This window comes from Lissotriton helveticus, chromosome 1_1, assembly GCF_964261635.1.
Source record: "Lissotriton helveticus chromosome 1_1, aLisHel1.1, whole genome shotgun sequence".
Lineage (NCBI taxonomy): Eukaryota > Metazoa > Chordata > Amphibia > Caudata > Salamandridae > Lissotriton > Lissotriton helveticus.
Window position 1 is genome coordinate 422,855,569 of NC_136057.1, and position 5,836 is coordinate 422,861,404.

Sequence of the window (5,836 nt, forward strand, 5' to 3'; positions counted from 1 at the left end):
GCAATTCAAAGTTTTACTCGAACAAATTTACCAAATCATTTACGCACTCTCAAACGGAAAGTTTCCCTAACCACACATACATGAAATCTTGGTAGGACTTTAACCAACGATAGAAATCCACATTTGCCAGTAAAAATAGACGACGCTACCATACCCTTCACTCAAGTTTGGATAAATTCTACTACTCTTTTTGCAGTGAGTTTTAAAACAGGCTCTAAGTCCCTATACTCGAAAGCTAAAATTTCATAGACAATCCTCACTATACATTCTACCTCGCACACCCAAAATCCCTAAATTCGTGTTGTACGTCCACAACACTAGTGATATATGACAATACCACTATTTTGAAACAGAACAAATGCACTGTGCAACTTCACTTGTCACACCACTCATATGCCGGCACAACTAGGATTTTTCACACTGCAGGAAAAAACCTTTCGACTACATGTAACAAGTGAACAAACTCAACATATGTTAAACATTGATCCTATGTAACTACCATGTAGCATGTTGGTTACCATAGCAACCGTAACTCTGCTACCAGAGAATTGATCCAGCGCCCCTATAGAAAATATGTCATAAGCAACGCTACCCAACTCCACAATACTCACCATTAATCATAAAACACTCATAAGGCCCATAAACCAGTGTGACATATTTCGAGCAACTGAATCATGTGACCTAATTAATAAACCTATTCACAAACTATATACACATTTATATACATCTGCAGTATAATGATTTCACCATGGTTTTATGTAAAGCTTTGCTTTTAATTAAGTCACTTAGGCAAATGGATCTGCTGATGGTAACGACTGTGAAATAACAAGGCCAGCTTGTCTTTTCAAAATCTTATTTATTAACTATTTATTCAAGGAAAGTGCATTTTATTAGAATCTTTTTTATTAAAGCAGCATTATTTGAGGATTAGCAATTAGAATCAACAGTGTCAAGCAAAATCAATTAGCATCATTTAAAGTAGAATAAACAATTTTCCATCACCTAAGCCCTAACTTCCCTGTCTAAAACTCACTTCACCTAAGGAATAAAAGTAAAAGTCATTAGCCCTATTGATCCTTACGTGCTCCAAAGAGTCCGACAGCACGTCACACCTAACAGGAACCGGGAGACGATGAGCAGCAAGCGCCCCCTCCCTCCCATGGGGACAACTTTTATACCTTTTCCAACTAACTAAAGTATCTTTATCGGACGTTTTGTCAAAAATCCAAACTCGCAATTGGCTGAGCCACGTCAGTGCACTATTAGGTCACGCACACCTGACCAAGTCCGCGGCCTCATCATAGTCCTTATTGTTATTAGATTCACCATCCTCTTTGCTTCCTCAAAACGATACTTTTACCGGGGAGAAACTTTACTTCCTAATCTTGGCAGGCCTTACAGCATCCCGTCCTTGACAAAGACTCCAAGAACACATTCAACTCGACCAGGATTGTTTCTGCATTTAAACGTTGTCAGCTCAGCAAAATACTCTGCGCATGTGTGAAGGCTTTACTCTGGTCAAGTCTCGAAAGCTGCAGCACTGCCAGCCATTTTCTTTAGGCCCATTCATAAAACTAATGCATAAACAAACACAAAACATCGATTAATGAAAGGAATAAAGTTCGTTCTGTTACCCACCTACCTTTGCTAATTATTAACCCAATAATCTATGTTACCTAGCAGAAGCAAATAAAGCAACAAACAGATTTGTGCAACATAAAAACGAAAAGACAAAACATGAGCACACAGAAATAAGCACATGCCATTAATAAAACAGCCGCATTTAATTCTGACAAAAACAATAGACAAGATTAGTTTATTATTTTTCATAAAAAGACATTTTGCACCATAAAGCACATATATGAGCACAAGTATTAGTCCCTTATGTAATGTGTGCGTTTTAATCTAGGTTGATTAATAAAATTCACTCCATTCACGTTAGTATAATTACTTTTTATTATGGAAGTTTTAACTTTGCGAGTTGAAATAAAATTATTTCTAAATCTCGCTGCATCAAATACTAACACAAAGGGTCACAATCGGCCTCGTAACTGTACAATTAAGAAAAGAAAAGCGGAGTCTCCAACAAAGCGTGTGCTACAGCACACGTAGTGTTGGAGACACTGTTTTTCCTTTCTTAACAGTGCAAGCTGCGGGGCTGATTGTGAACCCATTTGAGGTAGTATTCTTGTTAATTGCAGCGCACACGGGCGCCGTACTTAACATGAATACGGTCTTGGAGATGAAGGGGCTAAGAAGGTGTGAAAAAATGACAAACCTCATTATTGTGCAAATGGTCTTTTAAAGATCCGCGAAGTACTTGGGTGCGGCTGTTGGGTGCCCGGGAAGCTGTCTCAGCCTAGAGGGTCCACACATGAGGGGAGGGGAAGGGGGGAGAGGGGTGGGGGGGCTGAAGCTGAAGTGTCAAGCACTTGGGGACAATGGGCTTTGCGTCTCTTCCTCTGCCTCCGGCCTGGATTTTGCGCCGCTCGCGTTTTAAAAGCGGCGGTGCGAATGGTCTGGTAGGGGTGTGCACGCTAAATCCTGGACACTGCGCGCTCCGGGTGACCACCGTGGGCGTGCGCCCACGCGTGCAGCTTAGTGGGAACAGTGCTTGTCATTGTCTGCCTGTTTTCAAAATGGGTGGAAGCTTACCCCACACGTAGGAATGATAGCATCACTGTGGCTAAGCTCTTACTTAGAGAGCTTATCCCACGCTTCGGTTTTCCAGTAAAAATTGAATCAGATAGAGGAAACCATTTTAACAGTGAAATAATGGGCCTGATTTGTGAAGCATTCCAAATTAAGCAAAAACTACACTGTGCATATCGCCCAGAGGCTTCTGGAGTGGTAGAACAATTGAATGGCACAATCAAGTCAAGACTGGGAAAGATGTATGAGTCAACTCGATTGGAGTGGCCAGATACTTTGCCACTTGTTCTAATGGGACTTAGAAGTATTCCAGACCAGAACACAGGCTTGAGTCCTCATGAAATACTGATGGGAAGAGCAATGCGGCAAGCATGGGTGCCAGGATACAAATTTCTAAGCATATCTAATGATTTAGCTGGAATACTGCAAAGAGCTGGCTGACCAGGTGCGTACTATCTCTCACCAGGTTGGGGAAGACGCTGTCGCCAGACCAGAAACTCCAGCACATGACCTGAACCCAGGAGATTGGGTAGTGTTAAAGAAACATACTCGAAAATCTTGCCTTGCACCCAGGTGGGGAAAACCACGACAAGTAATTTTGGTTACCACCACAGCTGTGAAGTGTGCAGGAGTTCCACACTGGATCCATGCCAGTCATACGAAGAAGGTAACTGAACCTGATGAAACTGAGGCTGAAGGTTGTGCAGCTGAGGGGTCTCAAGAGATCGATCCTGAAGTAGCTGAAGAAGAACAGCCGAGCACCAGTCAAGATGATTGGATTCCAATAATCGACATCCCTGCAGATTATGTGTGGACAAGAAGTCAAACCTATCAAGATAGACAGAGTGATAGTGAGGATGAGACAGGTGTAGAGAAAGATACTCAGATCATAGAAATCCAAGTCAAAAGTGATTCTGAGGAGGACCAGATCCCCAACCAAGCGAACGCCAACGAACCCCCCAGCGAACCCCAACCAAGCTGCCAGCAAACCTCACAAGGTGGATCAGCAACTGCGCAGACAACCTCGCTCCACTGAAGACCCCCCCGTCAGACCCGGCAACAAGAAAGCATCCTGGTTCACCGACGAACTCAAGAGCTCTAAGAAGAACTGCCGAGCCCTCGAGAAAGCCTGGCGCAGAGACCCGACACCAGACAACATGACCACCCTCAAGCTCGCCACCCGAAAACTGGCGGAACTACGGAACTGGCGGAACTACGTCCACTGAGAGACGTAGTTCCGCCTCTTGGTTTACCCCGCATCTGAAGGCCTTACGTCAGGAGTGTAACAAGGCGGAAAGGGCCTGGCGACGAGCCTATGATCCAGCCGAGAGATTGCAATATAGAGTGGTGACAAGATCATACCACAGGCAAATCTGAGTTGGGAAAAAGGCGTATTTGGAGCGCAGGATAGAGGAGGCCGACAACGCTAGTAGAGAGATTTTTAGAATCGTAAAAGATTTTATTTCTCCTTCCCTAAACAATCCCTCTCACACGCACTCAGAGGCTTGGATAAATCAACTAGCTGAGTTCTTTGTTGATAAAATTAAATCCATTCAGGATTCCATCCCTCCTACCTGCCCCTTGTTGGACGTTAGCTGTCTGTCGTCCCTGCCTCCTCTGGATGGCAATGGTCCTTTTCTTTGTGAATTCCCTCCTATGTCCCGCACTACTTCTTCTGACCTCCTGTCCCGACTGAAGTCTGGCTCGCCGCTGGACCCTTGTCCGGCGAAGTGTCTGGGGAGAGTGGCGTCAGTTCTTAACACCTTACTGAACCCACTTCTTAATTCCTCTTTGTCCACTGGTGTGGTCCCTCAGGCTTGGAAATGCGCTTTGATCCTACCGTTGATCAAAAAGCCAAACCTTGACCCTCTCATTCATGCAAACTACAGGCCGATCTCTCTCCTCCCGGCGCTGGCGAAAGTAACCGAGAAGCATGTACATCGGTCGATCTCCAATTTTATTGAGGAGAACGACCTTCTTCACATGTCTCAATCTGGCTTCCGTGCTAATTTTAGCACGGAAACTGCCCTTCTCGAGGTCACCGACGCCATCAGGGAGGTTTTAGATTCTGGAGGTAAGGCCATGTTGGTCATGCTTGATTTGTCGGCGGCATTCGACACCGTGCCCCACCACGAAGGCCTCCTTCTAAGACTCTGGGAAATCGGCCTATGGGGGACGGTGTTGAGCTGGTTTAAATCTTTTCTGACCGGCCGCCGGCAAATGATCTGGGCGCCCCCTTACTCTGCTGATATGTCGCCGCTAGAGGTTGGGGTGCCCCAGGGCTCCATTCTTAGCCCCATGCTGTTTAACATCTTTATGGCCCCTCTGGCGGTGGTTGCGGAATCCTTTGGCGCCCAGATCATATCCTATGCTGACGATACCCAGCTTCTGTTCACATGTGACAGAGGTGGGGTTTTCGACGGCATACGGATTAAGGACTGTCTTGATGCCGTCTTCGAGTGGTTCCGGTGTCATGGCCTTAAATGCAACTCCGATAAATCTGAGCTGCTTTTTTTTTACTGTACCCCCGATCCTAGCTGGAACAGGATATGTTTCCCCCGGACAATGCCTCTGTTAAGGCGAAAATCCTTGGAATTCTGATTGACTGTGACCTATCCTTTAGGCCCCATATCAATGCTCTCTATTTGGGTCTACCCAAATGTCTTTTGACCCGCTTGCAAGTGGTGCAGAATTCTGCGGCTCGAGCCATCTTCGGGCTCCCGAGACGGGCCAGTGCCGCTGAGTTACTCAAAGCTTTGCATTGGCTGCCCATCTCTAAGAGAATCCTATTTAAAAGCCTAACCTTGGTTTTTAAAGCCCTTCACGGTATTGGTCCTAAGTACATTGGGAAACGCTTCTCTTTTTATCTGCCTAGCAGGGCTCTGCGATCTGCTTCTTTGGCTAAAGTGGCTGTGCCTGCCATCAAGCGTTCCAGAACTGGAGGCCGGGCTTTCCGGTATCTGGCTTCACGGGGCTGGAATGAGCTACCTTTGTTTTTACGAAGGGCAAATAGCCTTCTCGCTTTTAGGAAGGAATTAAAAACTTGGCTTTTTTCTGCATAGGGGTTTCTTTGGTTTTTCTTCAGTTTGTAGTTGTTGTGTTGTCACTCTGTACCCAGTTCTCTTCGCCAAAGCGCCAGGATGCTCTTCGGAGTAGCCGCGCGCTATAGAAGAAAATATATAAC